Source organism: Haemaphysalis longicornis, unplaced genomic scaffold (genome assembly GCF_048455015.1).
Source record: "Haemaphysalis longicornis isolate Haplotype H1 unplaced genomic scaffold, Haemaphysalis longicornis Haplotype H1 scaffold_2, whole genome shotgun sequence".
NCBI lineage: Eukaryota > Metazoa > Arthropoda > Arachnida > Ixodida > Ixodidae > Haemaphysalis > Haemaphysalis longicornis.
The window spans coordinates 257619741-257638392 of NW_027526295.1; positions in this window are offsets into that span (position 1 = coordinate 257619741).

The window sequence follows — 18652 nt, forward strand, 5'->3', positions numbered from 1 at the left end:
CCTTTGACATTATTAATCATGATCTCCTCATCAGAAAGCTGAATAAATATGGTTTCCGGGGTGTGGCGGCCTCATTAATTCGCTCATACTTACAATAAAGGAAACAAATTGTAGATATAGAGGGCTTTTACTCTGACCCCTTAGCAGTTTTCTGTGGCGTGCCGCAGGGTAGCATTCTAGGGCCTTTTCTTTTTATTTTTACATAAATGATATCACCAGTATAGCTCCAGAAATAAAATTCGTGATCTACGCAGACGACACCAGCATGCTCTTATCAGCAAAAGGAGCTGATCAAGCTATTCGTCACACCAACGAAACCTTCGTCAAACTTGAAGTGGTCACAAGAAAACCTACTAAAAACAGATGTACAGAAAACCAAGGCAGTACTATTTCACGCTCGAAATAAAAACATCACAATAAAAGAAAGTGTCTTTCTGAAACCAATCCCAGTGGAAATAGTTCCCTGCATAAAAAAATTGGGTGTTATCTATCACGAGACCATGGCCTAGGACGAGCATATAAACGGCTTGGCAAAGTCACTCTCACAAATAGTCGGACTCGTGTACAGAAACGCAAGTTTACTGCCGCGTAATGTTATGATGTTACTATACAACACCTTATTATGTTCGAGGCTCGACTATTGCCATTTAATCTCGGCCTCAACGACACAGACAAATCTACAAAAGTTGCACATTCTCTAAAAATGGTTTTTGCGCGCTGTTGCGAATGTGCCGGTGTACTTTCCTTCTGAAGCTTTATTTTACACGTATAATATATTGCCTGTCACTAAGACCACTAAGACTTATGATTACCGCCTATGCAAACAGTATAAACAAGACCTGAAAAATAATACCGGGTTTTTTGGGCCAGCCAGCAAACCCAAAAGAACACTCTACCCCATATAGCACGCGACATTTTGAGGGATGGAAAGTTGACATATGTAGGACAACATACGGACTACAAATGTTAAAAAAAAAACAGGCTGCCAAGAGGGCTTAATACATTGCTTCAGGAAAACATCGAACCCGAAAAGATTACTTTCAAGAAACTTTGCGAGTACATTAGCAACTGAAAAGAAAACAGAAAAACCGTCTCACTAACCCTATATTTTTGCTACTATATGTATGCACCTCTGGATGTATAACTGTTAACTGCATAACTGTCGTCAGAATGAAACTGTCTTTTTGAGGACGAAGAATGAGCGGTCTCTTTGCGTTCTTCCATGCTCGTTGTTTTCGACTGAATTCGTAATTATCAGCTGGTTTATCCCCTCTTGTGCCTTTTGATCCACGCTGCAACGTCTCTGGCCCCTCCACGGACAGTTAGCAAGCAAGAGGATGACTCCTCGGGGACGTCCTCTGCTTCGGATCCCGCACACCGGCCGCTAGGCCTAGCACCTCAATCGCAGTCCAATTGGCGGGCACGGCACCGCTCAGCTATGTCCCACATGTCAGCGCAACAGGAGGTGACCCTTGATGCTGCAGAAGCGACTACGCACCCGACGCTAGAGGATTTTCCACCAATGGAGGTAACGCCACCGTTCCCGCTACCTCCGGCTGAGCCCTCTAAGCGTCCGTCTGACCAGGGGCACCCCAAGTCACTACTGAAGACTCAACTTCACCTGCGGCCAAGCGGGCGTGTTCCTCGGACACAAACAAGCCACTTCAGCGGTCGGATGAGCGCAGTTCACCACCGGCAGCCGCTCCCCCCGTGCAGCGACCGCCGCTCCCCAGGGCTTTACAGCGACGGCCAGCTCCTCCACGTACAAGGTGGCCATCAAACCTCGAGAGCGCTTCAACATCCTGTCTCTTCCAACGAAGGTACTTCAACAGACTCTCGACAGCTGCCTGGAAACCTCTGGATTTACTGGATGCGCCTACCACAGTCACACCAACACTATATCTGTGTGGGTGCCGTCTCTAGAGGCTGTCCAGCGGCTATGCTCCCTACACCGTATTCCACTCGCGGCTGAAAAGCAGCTTCCTGTACAAGTGTACCTGCTGTCGGGAAGTGGCATCCGGCGATATGTCGTTTCTGGGGTAGACCCCGGCGAGGATCCCGAAGTCCTTCGTGCCAGCCTACGGTGTGCCACTCACCAGGTGCTTTTGGCCCGCTACATGGGCTCTGGCCGCACGTGCCTGGTTACTCTGCGTGGTCCGCTAGAGCCACCAGAGCGACTTTTGTATAATGGCTGAGTACTTCGGCCCCGACTGTTCAAGGCCGGAGTGGTGCACTGTTACCGATGCTTTCGTCAGGGGCACATGAGCACTTCGTGCCCTTCCTCTGCCCGAGAACCACTCGCTACTTCTGAATCGGAACCGCCAGCTAACCCGTCGGCCACGCCGCCAAAGGTCACGTTTCGATGCGGTCTGTGTCGTAGCGATGACCATGACATTACGGACAAGAAATGTCCTACGAAATGCAAAGCTGCACTTGCTAAACGACGAGCGTGGCGACGCCGGTCTGAGCCCAAGGCAATCCATACGTCCAATCGCTTCGAGTGTTTGGTGGAGGATAACGAAGACGCTGTGGAGGAAGTCGCTGCAGAGCCAGCAGAGTACACACAGCCCTCGTACCGCGATGTACTCCGTCGCTCCTCACGCCACCAGAAAAAGCACAAGCTAACTGGAAAGGCATCTCCGGTTACAGCCGAGCTAGTAGAGGTGGACCAACAGTTGGCTGTGCTGCAAGCTGAGGTCACCAAGCTCAGCCAGCGCCGTGCTCGGCTAATTCGTTGGTCGCAACGTCAGCCGCCAGAACAACCATGCCATTCGAGTCAGCCCGGTCTCTCACAACCGAGCCTGCACCAGCAAAAGCCAGTCCCTTCCATCCGCACCCAGCAAGAGCTCCTTCAGTTTGTGGTGCAGCAGCTACAGAATTTGGTGTCTGTTAGCAGCCCAACTTCGCTAGACCTCTTATTACTATGTCTGACCCACAGTATATAGTACAGTGGAACTGCCGGGGGCTCACAACGAAGATGGGTGAGCTTCGTGAACGTCTCCGCCTATGCAAACTTCGAGCTTGGGCGTTCCTGCTCCAAGCGACGAACGGGTTACCTCGTCTCCCCAATTTTAGAGCCTATGCTACGCCTTCCATACCTGATGGGAGCTGTGGCTCCACCACGTCTCCACCAGGCAAAGCCGCCATTTATGTGCACACGGCGTATGCACAAACTCCGATTCCATTAGAAGCATGGTGTACGGCTTGGCAGGAAGTGGTTGCGGTAAAGGTGCAACTGTCCAGGTGTGCAATAATTCTTGTGTCGTGTTATGTGCGGCCACACAGCGGACGTGCACCCCGGCTGCGATTGGGCTGGCTAACATCTCTGCGCCGTTCGAACGATGGCTGTCCCATACTCGTAACGGGTGACCTCAATGCGCCCCATTGCAATTGGGGATACCCTACCTCAAGTGAACGTGGACGTACGTTACTTGAACATTTCAATGATGCCCACTTCTCACTTCTAAATGATATATCATGTCCTACGCGTCGACGCACTCATCCCCGGATGCCGCCCTACTCACCCGACTTAACCTGGTGGCTTGGTAGTGCAGTGGTATCTTGGTAGCGAGAGGCCGACTGCTGGGGCAGTGATCATCACCCTATTAGGCTTGGCATTGCCCCGAACTCGACGCGTCGGCTTCGGCGGAGCTACACTATAGTGAACTGGGATGAGTTCCGGTGCAACATCAATGCAACCATGACGGCCCCCAGCACCGACCCCACCACTGTGATTAAAGAGGCTCTGAGCAGTGCCAGTCGGAGGACGTGGGTAGAGGAGTCCCGGCCAAATCCTGACCTCCGACTTTTGCAGCTGTGGGCCCAGCGCAAACAGGCTGAAGTGGCTGCCTCGCGGGATCCCTGGTGTGCGCCATCTCGAATGCGTTTGCAACGGTTGACCGCTGCGGCCAGACGACATGAGAAACGTCTTTCGCGGCAACGATGGCTTAGCTGGTGTGAGTCGCTCGGCCCTTCGTCCACCACATCGTCTATTTGGCGCACTTTTCGGGCAATGGAATCAGGCGGCCACACTCCGGATGCAGCAGCCAGTGCATGTCTGGCATCAGGCAAGAACCCGGACCAATTTGCCTTCGATGTGGTTCGCGCCTTGTACCCTGCATTTGATATCTTCCCGGCTAGCAACCCGTGCCCGTTTCCTCTACCGCGCCACGTCGGAGCCTCTCCTTCTGATGCCGCGGTCCGTGGAACACAATCGGCTTTCACCATGGCAGAGTTCCTGGCTGCGATAGACCAGGCGAAAATTCGGTCATCTCCCTGCCCAGACGGCGTTCTGTACGAGGTTTATAAGAACCTCGACGATCCGGCCCTGAGCCGTCTCCTCGATTCCATCAATGAGGTGTGGCTCTCGGGCCAAATACCAGAGTCATGGCTCCAGGCAGATATCATCGCTATACCGAAGCCAGGCAAACCACCCGAGCATGTCCTCAATTTGCGCCCAATCGCATTAATGTGTACCTTGTGGAAACTGTTGGAGCGAATGCTGGCTACGCGACTTCAGTGGTGGATGGACACTTACCGGTGGTACCACCCGGCACAGATTGGGTTCACACCTCGTCTGGGGACAGAGGATGGACTTGAGCATTTATCATCAATGGTGCTACTGGGCGGCCGATCTCGCAAAGTGCGGACGTTTCTCGCCATGGACATTCACAAGGCATATGACAACGTCAGCCACAGTGCTATCCTGGAAGTTCTCCAAAGCTTACTTGTGCCCGAAAAGGTCCGCTCTTTTATCCGGACCTTCTTGACTAAAAGATCATTTTCAGTACGGATTGGTGGAGCTAGTTATGGCCTATTTATGCCCGTCCGTGGAGTGCCTCAGGGATCGGTGATTTCACCTTTCCTATTTAACCTAGGTATGCTGCCGCTTGCCTGGCATCTTGGCTCCATGCCAGACCTACACCTTTTGGTGTACGCGGACGATATTACAGTATGGACTGTCCACCCAGACCTGTCTCGGCAAGCTGCGAGCCTACAACAAGCTTTAACTGACACACAGAAGTGGTGTGACTACGCTGGTCTCTCGCTTTCAGTCGAGAAGACAGCCCTTCTGTCCGTCGCCAATGCTTGGGGCCGTCGTAGATTGGAGATATCCCCGATCGCGCTACAACTATCCGGCCAGCCTGTGCGCACTGCTACCTCTCTCCGCGTGCTGGGATTGGAAATTTCGTCGTCAGGGTCAGCTGCCTTGTGGCTTCGATCTGCCCGCCAACAAGCAGGTCAAATGGTACATCTTATCCGACGCATGTCACAAAAAGCTGGAGGCTCCTGCTTCAAAATAGCCCGACTCTTGGTGCGGTCAATACTTCAGCCTCGACTTATCTATCAGGCTCAATTCCAGCATATGACCCAAGCGGAGTGGGCCCGACTTGAATCAATTAATACAGCTGCAATGCGGACAATAACCTGCCTCCCTCAAATAACGCCCATACCATCTCTTCAGGCAGAAGCTCAACTGAACACCTTGGATGAGCTTGTACATCAGCGCCGCTCCGCCCGCCAGCACAAACAATTTTGTTGCGGAGGCAGCGGCGTTGGCGATCTACATGGGCCATCCTCTACCCGCCTTACCAGCCCCCCCTGTAACTAGGCCGCCCTGGCTATACCATCAAGTGACTGACAACAGGCCGCTAACTAGACTCCACAGTCGGTCGACCGGGAACGCAGACGCGCAGACCGCGGGCGCACCATTACGAGCGGCTGTGAACCAGCCCCAGGTTGTAGAGGCATTTGTGGACGCTGGGGCCCAAGACGGCGTTTTAACTACGGCGATCGAATGTCCCTCTCATTCAGAAGCGAACCAAAACTGCGCTTATGAAACACTCCGCCCCTGGCCTTCTATGCTGGCGGAGCTTACAGCCATCCGGGACGGTCTGCAAGCGCTACTACCGGCACTTCAAGCCCCTCGAAGTTTTACTGTACAAATGTACACGGACTCAACGGTGGCCATACGGGATTTGCGCCGTGTAGCCTCCAACTCGTCCGTTTCAAGAGAGATTCATAAACTGCTGGACACGTACCCCTGCCCTCTCCGACTGTCGTGGATCCGGCGTAATACTGTCACCGCGCATATTGCGGCGGATAGTTCCTGTCAGCTCTCCTCGGTTCCACGACCGCTGCCCTTGCTGACAACGGACCCACATAAACAATTTGTCCAACTAAAGGAAGATCTACGCCGCGCCACACGCGCTCTCATACCACCGTGTGGAACAGACCTTCCCAGTGGGCTCGCTCGCTGGGAGGAGGTCCTGCTCCGTAGACTTCGAGTTGGGGTGGCCCTCTCTCCTGCGGTAACCCGGGCGTGGCCACCGCGATACCATGCCCCGTTTACCAACACCTGCCCCTTCTGTACGGCTCCTGCCGAAGACGCCGACACCAACCACCTGCTATGGACATGCCCTTCCCTGAGTGCAGCGAGATCCAGACACCTTCGCGGCACAGGCTTGCATCCTAGGAGACCCCCTGATCTCCAACGATGGCTGTGGAGGCCCCACCACCGCTGTCTTCTGGATTTCCTCCGGGAAACGGGTGCCAACTTGTACCTCTAAGACTTTATGTCAAAGGGCATACTATCACAAAAAAAAACTGTCTTTTTGAATGAAACATTTGTGTACCAGCCCTGTTACTGGCGTAATTTTGTTGTGAACTGTTTGTTATGATGTTAGGTATATGTGTGGCATGATGTTTCGGCACATGTGGCTTATATTCCCGAGTTTTGTAATGCCGTACCGTTCAAATTGAAGGGGTTGCTTCGCATACGTCCGCCCAATTTTTATTGGAGTACGTTTTATATCGTTTATACTTTTTATGTTCCATTTTATGATTTTATTGACCACTGCCTAAAGTTGCTAATGCGGGGGCCTGCGGCCTTGTCAAACTGCCTTTATGACAGCTTTTTCCGCGGGCCTCCAGCATCATGTATGCGTTATGTGATGCGAAGGATTATTATTATTATTATTATGATGGCGCCCAGTAAGGACAAGTGCCTCCGCTGCTGCCTCGCTTTCTTCGGCAGGCAGGAGTTTTTTCGATGTTCTGCGTGTAAACGCCGTGCGCACGGAAAGTGCATTGTTCTTCCGGACGAGGAACTGCAGCGTTTGATCTCCGGTGAGCAGCCGTTCGTCTGCAATCTGTGTGTGGCTGCGGCGTCACCCGCTAGGCCTAGCGACCCCGGTGACCAAGCCAGCGAAGACGGTGAGCCAGCGAACATCCCGGCCAAACGAGTGGCGTCCCCTGTCGGAGCAAGCTTCAACCCTTCGGCGGACCTACGCGCAGAGGTAGCTGCGTTGAAGAATCTCCTGTCCGAAGCCTGCGCCAGCCTCTCTTTTCTCGGGGATGTTGTCACCGAGCTGCGCGAGGAAAACCGGCTTCTTCGACGGGATAATGTGGCTGGGCTTGCCCAGCAGGCTGAAATCGTCGCTTCCCTGCGCGAGGAGGTTCGCTGCCTGCGAGGGGAGCTCGCGCGTCCCCCGCCTTCTCCGCCTTCTCCGCCTGCTTCCCCGAAGCCTGCTAATCCTTTCATGCCGCCGGTGACGTCACCGCAGTCTGGTATCCCTACGAGGTCGTCGTTCGCCGAAGCCACCGCCGGTGCAGCTGGTGAATGTGCCCCCTTCCTGTCCTCTACCACCGCTTCGCCGTTCGTTGACCGTTGACCATTATGCCTCCAAGAAAGGCACGGCCCTCTTACGCGCCACCCAGAACCACCAGTTGATCCTCCAAAACGACCTCACCTTTCCAACCCGCACCGGCAACAGTGTCACCAGAGACACCACACCTGATTTATCATTCACTAAAAATATCTCCAGGATCCAATGGTCCCGACTCGACGAAACACTCGGCAGTGACCATCATCTCCTCTCCCTTCGCTTCCCAACCAAAAAGAAAACGACCCGGACGGGCACCGCACGCCTGACTAACTGGTCCGCCTTCCGTGATGATCCAACCCCTCTCCCTGCAATAAGCCAAAATTTAAGTGACTGGACCCAGGCCCTCGAACACCGGGTTAAAAAGCACACCCAAGAAATCGCACTTACCGACAGCACTCCGGCAGTCGACCCCCCCCCTTATGCACATTTGGGACGCGCGTCGTAGTCTTACTAAACGCTGGAAACGGCAGAAGCATAACCGTAAACTTAAAAAGCGCATAGCCCTCCTAACCCAGCAAGCGCAAGCATATGCCGCCGATCTCCAGAGACAAAATTGGCACTCTTTCTGCAATCAGCTCCAAGGCACTCTCCACTCAAAGAAAACGTGGCATCTCCTCCGTTCCCTTCTCGACAACACCAATACTAAGAGATACACAAACCATAGAATCCATCAACTAATCCGCAACAGCGCTCTCCCCTCTCAAGAACTCCTCAAGTCGATCCGTGATCATCTTTTTGGCGACCCTACTACCTACCCACCCATCCCCGACACATGCTATACGGGCCTAGCTAACGAAGCACTAGACGCCCCCTTTACCTTCACTGGACTTCAAGCTGTCCTGGCCCGCCTCACCCGCAACACCACCCCAGGAAAGGACCATATTACCTACCGCACTCTCCGCAATCTCGACGAGGACACACTCCAAGATCTCCTCGAACTTTACAATTATCACTGGCAGGGGGGAACTCTACCTGAGCAGTGGTGACACTCGGACATCATACTGATCCCAAAACCCAACAAGCCACTGACGCCGACTACTCTTCGACCAATCTCCCTGACCTCACGGATCGGTAAGAGACATCGAGGAGTGGGAAGTCCGGCGCGCGACCCAGGCCCTGAACTGTCGGTCGGCGGCGGGCCCGGACCGAGTCACGAACAAGGCGCTGCGCAACCTGAGCGACGCGGAAGTAACCTCACTCACGAAGTACTTTAACGAGCGCTGGCGAGCCGGCAGCCTCCCGCGACAGTGGAAGACGGCCAAGACGATACTCATTCCCAAGCCCAACAAGCCGCCGGGCATAGAGAGCCTGCGCCCCATCTCCCTCACGTCGTGCGTGGGGAAGGTGCTGGAGCACGTTCTCAACGACCGGTGGCAGCGGTACCTGGAGACGAACGACCTGTACCCCGACTCGATGCTGGGATTCCGCTCGCGTCTGGGGACGCAGGACGCGATGCTACTGCTGCAGCGCGAGGTGCTGGCCCCGCCAACGAGGCCGACCTCGGACAACCGCGCCATCCTGGGCCTGGACCTGCAGAGCGCCTTCGACAAGGTGAAGCACTCGGCGATCCTGGCCCAAGTGTCCCGGCTCGGCCTGGGACAGCGTTCCTACAACTACATCCGGACTTTCCTAACCGGCCGCACGGCCCGACTGGAGGTGGGCCAAACGCAACTAGAAGAGCGAGAGCTGAGCAGCGTCGGCACGCCGCAGGGCTCGGTGATCTCGCCGCTGTTGTTCAACTTGGTCATGATCGGCGTGGCCCGTCGCCTGGACGAGCTGCCCGACGTAAAGTATACGATCTACGCCGACGACATCACGCTGTGGGTGTCGGGCGGCAGCGACGGCCACATCGAGTCGGCGCTGCAAGAGGCGGTGGACGGCATCGAGGAGAATCTGCGCGGCACGGGTCTCCGGTGCGCCCCGGAAAAGTCGCAGCTGCTGATCGTGCCCCCGTCGGGCCAGTATCACAAGAAGGCGTCGGCCGAAGCGGAGCGCAGCATCGTGGTGCGAGCGAGCGACGGCACGGCCATACCCAAGGCGACGAGCATACGCGTTCTCGGCATGCACGTGGACGCGAGCCGCCGCTACAACAACACCACCGTGGAACGGCTGATCACGAAGATGGGCATCGCCACGCGCCTCGTCAAGCGACTGGCGACGCGAGCGCGCGGCATGAGAGAAGCGAGCCTGCTGCGGTTGCTGCAGGCGTTCGTCGTGAGCCAGGTGGCTTACGTGGGAGCGTTTCACGAATGGAGGACCCAGGAACGAGCCAAGATCGACGCGGCGATCCGCAAGTGATACCGGGCGGCCCTGGGCCTACTCAACGGCACGAGCAACGTGGCCCTCGCATCTCTGGGAGTGCACAACACGCTCGCGGAGATCAGCGAGGCGCAGAGAGTGGCGCAGCTGGAACGCCTGGGGTCGACCCGGACGGGCCGGAGACTGCTGCAACGCGTAGGACTGGGCTGCCCCTTCGAGGAGGAGGACGAGCTGATCCCGCTACGAGACGACATAGCCAACAGCGTGGTGGTGCCCCCGCTCCCGAAGAACGTCGCGCCGGGACGGAACTCGGAACGGAGAATGGCGCGGGCGTGCGCGCTCGCCAAGGAGTACAACGAGAGAGGCGATGCGGTGTTCGTGGACGCCTCCAAACATCGGGACCGAGACGACGCCTACGCGGTGGTGGCGGTGCGAGCCGCCACGGGAGAACTACTGAGCGCCGGCAGCGTGCGCGCCAAGTCCGCCAGACAGGCGGAGGAGGCGGCGATCGCGGTGGCCCTGCTCCACCCGGGGACGAAGACGGTGTTCAGCGACTCCAAGTCCGCGATAGCCAACTTCGCCAGGGGCACGGTGTGCAAGACGACGATGCGCGTCCTTTCCGGCATCGGAGAGGGAGCGCGCAGGAACACCAGCACGACCATCCGGTGGTTTCCGGCTCACATGGGCCGGGAGCTCCGCAACGGCCACCGAAACGTCAACGAGGTAGCCGACGCCGCGGCCCGTGATCTCGCCACGTGCCGAGCCGCGCCAGCGACGGACGCCGACGTCGACGAGGAATCGAGCGAAGAAGAAGACTACGACGCGGAACCCCTGACCTCGTACGGCGCGACGCTGCGCTGGTACAGGGAAGAGAGGCGGGCCTACCCTCCGCCCCATCCGGGGCTCGCGAGGAGGGAGGCCGTGCTTCTGCGCCAACTACAGACTCGGACGGTGCTGACGCCGGCGCTCGCGCGCCACGTGTGCCCGGACCTGTATGAAGACTGTGTGTGCAGTGTTTGTGCGCGAGTGACCGCGGACCTGACCCACCTGATGTGGGGTTGTGAGTGAAAGACACGACGCGAGTGACGGGAGGCCGACCCTCCCTCCGGACGTTATGGTCTCGATCGGCTCTTCGGAGCGCGAACACCAGCTAAGGGCTATCCAGCGGCTCGAGGCTGCACTGGGCAAGCAACGGCGAAAGGAGAACCCGCACTCCTCTCGGCCTCCTCCTGCGGGAGCGAGGGCTAGGGGAGACAGCGGCGGCACTCCAAGTAGCCCGCGCCGACCAGACGCAGGCCTCGGGGTCGGCCCGACGCCTTTCTCTCTCTCTCATGGATCGGTAAACTCTTCGAACACCTAGTACATCAGCGCCTCACCGCATACCTGGAAGACCACAACCTCTACCCTTCCACAATGTTTGGTTTTCGGCAACACCTATCCACTCAAGACGTCCTCCTGCAGCTCAAGGAACAGGTGGTGGACCACCTGAGCCGCACCTCTCCCAAAACAATCTTAACGCTCGACGTCAAGGGTGCATTTGACAACGTCACCCACGAAGCCATACTGGAAAACCTGAGTACCACGAACTGCGGCGTAAATACCCTTCGCTTTGTAAAAGCCTTCCTTGAGAAAAGAACAGCTACACTCCGACTCGGCCCTCTACTCTTGCCTACTTTCCACACCCCGGCAAAGGGAACACCACAAGGATCGGTTATTTCGCCTCTTCTCTTTAATATAGCTCTGCTTCACCTCCCTGACAAACTGCTAGCCATTCCCGGCCTACGCCACGCATTCTACGCTGATGATCTGACTCTCTGGACCACCCAAGGCTCTAGCGGTGCACAACAGGACATCCTTCAGCAAACAGTCGACACCACTACTGCGTACCTTGTGGGGATCCTGACGCCCAGGCCATTGCGCGATCACTGGGTTTGTGCCATCACGCGGCGCTTTTCCCCTCTCTCCTCCGAAATTCCGGCTCGTCTTGGCGCCTCTGTGTAGAGCCGAGCCGTCTCTCAAACTCTTGCGTGAGGTGAAGCCTGCAGAGACCGTTGCGGCGATAAAACACTGTCACGCAGCGGGCGCTCCGCCCTGGTAGCGGAGCTAACCTCACCTCATTGGTCCGTTTGAACGAGGCCCGAACCTGACTCTCGCCGGGGAGGCGAACGCGCGCCCTGCGCGGGGGTCCGTTCGGGGAGACGCTGCCAGGACGCCGAAGGCATTGGCCGAAGGTATGTGACGCTTTCTTTACCAGCCGGCGGCAACTCTGTTGCGCCGGCGAAAGCCCACCAGCCCTTCCGGCTGCGGCCAGTGCCCAAGGCTGCTCCTGTTGTCCCTACGCTTGCATATAGTAAGGCCGTACCTACCACTCGACGAACACGCCGTGCAGTACGCGCCTGTGAGCGAATGGGCCCCGTCTCCCTCGCTGCTGCGAGCCGATCTGGCCAGCACGGCGATGCGCGCGCGCACAACGTGCGTGCACCCCGGAATTTGCCCTGACAGAAGAGCCCACTGGCTCTGCGCCGACGAAACGTGCGCACTTGCGCGTGGCGCCCCATCGCCCTTTCACCTAACGGGAAGTACGTACCTGTACTGTAAATTGTGTAATTGGTACTGTAAAATATGTGACTAGAATGTTAGTATAAAATAAACGTCTTCCCTCCGTATACCCTGGGCATATTCCTTTGTCGCCCCCTTCTCCACCTGCCCAACAGAGGCGGTGTTAAGTTGGCGCGACGGCGTTTCAGTATCGTGAGCGTGCTCAAATAGCTCGAACCCGCCGTGGTTCCTCGCAGTGTGCATGAATGCCTGCCTTGTGCAAAGCTAGCGTTATGCATATTGTGAGGTAGAGAGACCACAACCTTCAGCCCAGGGGATTGACCTGCGAGCCATCTAAGTCCGCCCTACTGGTCCTCCGCGCCCGCACAAGAGGCCGCCCGGCTGCGCCCACCCCTGACCCACAGGTCACCATAAGTGGCTCTTTTATCCCCCAAGTTACCACGCTCAGGATATTAGGCGTTCCCTTCCACTAGGATGGTTCAGGCTCTGCCCTACTCCCCCAACTGCACCGAACAGTCTCCCAGCTCATCCACCTTATACGCCGAATCCGGGGATCGGCATACGGTCTAAAAGAGCCAGACACTTGCCGTCTTGTCCAAGCCCTCATGGTCAGCCGTCTCACCTACGGAACCCCGTTTGTGAATCTCAGACCCCAAGAAACCACCAAGCTGGATGCCCTAATCCGCAAAACTTACAAAGCTGCCTTGGGCCTCCCTACATTCACCTCTACTGAGCGTCTACTCCAACTTGGGCTGCATAATACCCTCAGTGAAATTCTGGAAGCCCAACGAACCTCACAGCTACAACGGTTGGCCCTTACTCCCACTGGCAGGAACGTGCTTCGCACCATTGGGCGGTCCACCCCGTCTGCAACTCACGAACTTCAACGCATCCCTCTTCACATTCGCCAGCGGCTTAGGGTCGCCCCAATCCCGAAACACATGCATCCGACGTTCAATAGGGGAAGGCGAGAAGCTCGTGTCAGAACACTCACAAGGCGGTATGAAACCGACGCCCAAACGCGCTACACGGATATCGCCCATACTCCCAACGGTTCACACACCACCCTCGTCACCCTGGACTCTACCGGCCATCTCGCCACTGCAGCCACCTACAAGCAGCTACCAGTTCCCACAGCAGAGGCACTCGCCGTCGCTCATGCGACCACCACCCACCAAAAACATCCCTACCTAACCATCATCACCGATTCTCAGCAAGCATGCCGGTGGTATCAAGCTGGCCTGGCACCCCCTCAAGCTCTTCCCATCTTTCACTGTCTCCCCGAAGAAATAGAGATAACAATAGTTTGGACCCCTGGCCACTCTGGTCTTGCTGGGAATGAAGCGGCCCATGCCGCAGCCCGCGCTCTCCACAACCGGGCACTCCCCTCTGCAAGACTAGATACCACAGGACGTCCAGATTCTGCAAGCACCACCTTAACACCGCTGGACTCTACCTATAGCTCCATCCTTTCCCACTACACAAACAACAGAAGAAGGTACCCTCCTCCCCACCCATCCCTTACCCCACATGAAGCCTATGTCTATCGCCGCCTTCAGACGGAAACTTTCTATAATCACACGATTCTCTCACACATCTCCCCATCCCTATTCCCCCATAACTGCCAAGCGTGTGACCTTCCTCTTACCACCTTCCACCTAGTCTTCTCCGGCCCGCAGCACCCAACCCCCCTTCACTCCCCCACCCTTACGCAGTGGGAGTCCGCTCTGACCAGCTCGTCACCGGAGCAGCAGCTCGCCCTGGTGAAACGAGCTCTGGAATCGGCGCGGGCTCGCGGCCTCCTGGACATGGGAGGCTGACCACTTCCCCTTCCCTCTCCCCTAAAGCTCAAATAAACGTTTTTTACCACCTACCACCCCAGCAGTCAACCTGCTACGGCCTTGAGCACTTTGGTTTCCCCTTCGGTCCACCCTCTGCCCCCGCCTCCTAGGTCCGACACTGCGTTTAATGGCCCGCCGACGAACTTGCAGAAGAAAAGGAGCCCTCCCCGCGAGGGTGCGTCGGAAGCTTCTCAGTTGGTTGTGGTACACCGACCACCCAGCTCCAGGGCCATCTTTGTTTCAAAACTGTCGGCTAACACCACATCTGCTCAACTGTTGGCCCACTTGTCAACTGTGCAAGTTACGCCATTGTCGTGCAAACGCCTTAGGACTAAGTACGACTCATATTCTTCTTTTTGCGTAACTGTTAACGAGGAGTGTTTTAGGCACCTGAGCGACCCGTCTATGTGGCCAAAAGGCTGCCTTTTCAAGCCGTTTCAAGGCAAGGTCCACCCTGGTATGCTGCACAGCTCTGAAATAACTGAAAATGATCAGTAAGTACGAGAGTTTCGACATATACTATCAAAACACTCGAGGTCTACGAACTAAGTCCTCTGAATTTATTAGAAATATTGTATGCTCTAAATTTTCTGCTGTTGTCATTACTGAAACCTGGCTTTCCGATGATATCTCGTCTTCCGACTATTTTCCTTCTAACTATCAAATCTTTAGAAGCGACAGAAAATTAACTGGACCTAAACAAAAAGGTGGCGGGGTTCTCGTTGCCGTTGATCATTCAGTGCAGTGCATGCGGCGTGCTGACCTCGAGACCCTAGACGAATCAGTCTGGCTTGATGTAGCCCTTACGAAGGGCGAGAAGCTACTCATCGGTGCATTCTATATATCCCCGGATGTATTACCTTCTGAATTTAATCGAACACTCACATCCATAGAAAATGTATCAAATGCACACTCCAACCATAAGCTCCTCATACTTGGAGACTTCAACACCCCTTTCCTTTCCTTTGAGCACAAAAACCATTATGCAGCGCAGAAATGCAGCATGCTATTAGATTTTCAGCAGTTTTGCCGCATAGAAAACTCTTGTGGTAATGTTCTAGATGTGTGCTTCTCAAACTTAAAAAACGTACAAGTGTGTGCCTCCGAAATATCCCTTGTGCACCCCGACAAGTTTCACCCCCCTCTAATTGTCTCTGTCTCGGTCGCGACCCAGCATCGCTCTGGCGGTGTTGACAATTGTTCAGTCCCGCGATATGCTTTCAAGCGTGGAGATTATGCTGGGCTGTATCACTTTTATTCATCTGCTGAATGGTCTAGTCGCTCTGGCGGTGTTGACAATTGTTCAGTCTCGCGATATGCTTTCAAGCGTGGAGATTATGCTGGGCTGTATCACTTTTATTCATCTGCTGAATGGTCTAGTGTTTTGGATGTCAATGATGTTGATGAACAGGTTCGACGTTTTACCGAAATAGTCAGAAGTGGCATGGAAAAGTATATCCCTTGTTATAAGCCTGTTCCTTCCAAATTTCCCCACTGGTTTTCTAAAGAACTTCGAAGTTCGCTTAAACTTAAGGATAGCGCCCACAAAAAGGCCAAGCGTTCTGGGGTTGACAAGTGGAAAGCGGAGTTTAGTCGGTATCGCTCACTTTGTAAAATCCTCTACCGGCGTGACCACCAGCTCTATATAGAATCGTTAGAGGCTGCTGCGTCTCAGAAACCGGCTGAATTCTGGAGGTATGTACGCGGCCGTTCTAAGGCGTCTAAAGAACACGTTAGCCTGCTTAATTCCGATGGTGAAGAGGTTGAGGATGTTGCCACCAGTTTTGCTCAGTACTTTCATTCTGTCTTTCAACTGCCAGATGGCAACGACGAACGCCTATCGTTTAATAACTCGAATTTTAACACACTTAGGTTCGATGAAAAAATTGTCAATGATAGCCTTCAACGGATGAAACCATCATTTTCCTGTGGTGCAGATGGAATTCCAGCAGCCCTCAAGAAGGCTTACGGGAACATTTTTGTGCCTGTCTTAACTTCCATTTATAATAACTGCTTACTTTTAGGTAAATTTCCTCGTGCATGGAAGATCGCTCGAATTTTTCCAATATTTAAGTCTGGTGATAAGTCAGCCGTTTCTAACTATCGCCCGATCTCACTAATTTGTGTCGCCTCAAAACTCTTTGAGTCAGCTCTGCACAAAGTTCTTGCTGCCTGCGTCAAGAACGTTGTGATACCAAATCAGCACGGCTTTTTCTCGGGTCGATCGACGGTCACAAATCTTGCAAGCTTTATGACACAGGCTTCGGCTGCAGTTTGAGAAAACGGCCAGCTGGACGTTATATATTTTGACCTCAGTAAGGCGTTTGATGTGGTGAACCATCAGTTATTAATTAAAAAGCTTGCTAAGTCCGGTGTAGACGCAAGCCTTGTTGCCTTGTTGTCCAACTATCTCCTTGACCGGTCCTTTTATGTAGATGTTAACTACAAAAAGTCTAGTGTTTACCCTGCAACAAGTGGTGTACCCCAGGGTTCCGTGCTGGGTCCATTATTGTTTTCTGTCTTTATCAATGATGTTTCAACAGTGTTAACAAACTCTTCTTTTCTTCTCTATGCTGATGATGTCAAACTATTTAGGCACATTAGCGGTGTTCAGGACTGCTGTGCCTTGCAGAGGGATGTGTCGGAATTATCGGTCTGGTGCAAAAAAAACTGCCTAATTTTAAACCCCACTAAAACAAAGGTTGTCACCTACAGCCGGAAAACCCACCGTCTGCTGTTTTCCTACAGTATTGAGGGAGCTCCTCTGCAAAGGGTTGAGGAGATTAGGGACCTAGGGGTGCTTTTCGACAGTACCCTCTCTTTTTCTTCTCATATTAGGCTCATCACCCGGCGAGCACTCCGAAGCCTTGGAAATGTGTGTCGGATTACAAAGGAATTCTCTTCTCCAGATCCATTTCTAATGCTATACAATGCAATATGTATACCACAGTTAGAATATGCTTCTGTTGCCTGGAACGGCATCTCCAAATCTAGTAGTGAATTAATAGAACGTGTGCAGAAGAAGTTTTTATCCATATTTAAGCACCGTCATCACAATCACAGTTTTCATCCTGATTCTGACTTATCCATAGTCCCTTCCATCCCTTCCTTGAACTGCAGACGTATGCGTGCAGACCTTACATTTCTTCACAAAATTGTTCATGGTGACCTTTCTTGCGCAGACCTGCTTAACTGTTTAGAGTTTAGTGTACCACAAAGGCCCACCAGGTCGCATCGCCCGTTCTTGACCGCTGCGCGCAACTCCAATCATTCTCCTGTGCGCAGAATACAGAATTGTTACAACCGCTTCTTTGAACGCCTTGACATCTTTCAGAAATCCTTTACAGTTTACCGTACAACGCTGTTGAATACAGTATGTTAAACACCTATGATATGTCTGTCGTTCTTTTTTTTCTGGAATTTGATTTCTCTGCGGTTGTGTCTATCCAAATGATAGTTGCCTATTTTTGAAACTGTTTACTGTCATTTGTTCGTTTTTTCATTTGTCTCTACACTCTTGCCGTTGTTTTTGTTGTATTACTGTCAAACTTTGTTGCTCTGCCTGTCGTGTGGCCTTTACGACGGGCAGAGCAACATAGGCATCTTCTTTTTTTATTTTTTACCTGTACCCAGGCTCCACCTGTGCTTTATTTCTGTCATTTTCACTACTTCAATTGGTGTGTGTCTTGTCGCTTGTTTGTTTCTTGCTATATGTTTCTTGTATTTTGTTTTCATGTAACTACCCGTGCGCCAGCACTCAGGCCTCTGGCTGTTCCTGGGCACGTAAATAAACATGATTGATTATTATTATTATTATTATTATTATTATTATTATTATTTCCTTCCCTTTGGTGTCGACGAATGAGAGCTGACATTATCTTTCTTTATAAACTTCTTCATGGTGATATTTTGTGTGATGACTTGGTTGCACTTATCAATGTCAACTTGCCGAACAAACTTTTCCGAAGATTTCGAACTTTCAGAACAGATGCTTTAAGTAAACGATGCTCGTCCATCTGCAGAATACAATGTGCATATAATGAATATTCCGATCGTCTTGATATATTCCAGAGCTCTTTGTCTTTGTTCTCTAATGAATTGAAAACTGTTGTAACTTAAGTGTCTTTATGTCATTTATGTGCCGTATTTCTGTTCCGTATTTATTTTATGCAAATCATCATCTTGCTTGTTTGTTTTTCACTTTTCCTGAATTTGTGTTGCTTGAATTTCTGTCGGTTTAAGTGTCAGTGCTTGTAACGCTGAACTTCGTTTTTCCATTTTGAAACTTCCTGACATTTTGTTACAAAACCTTTGTTTTATGTGTAT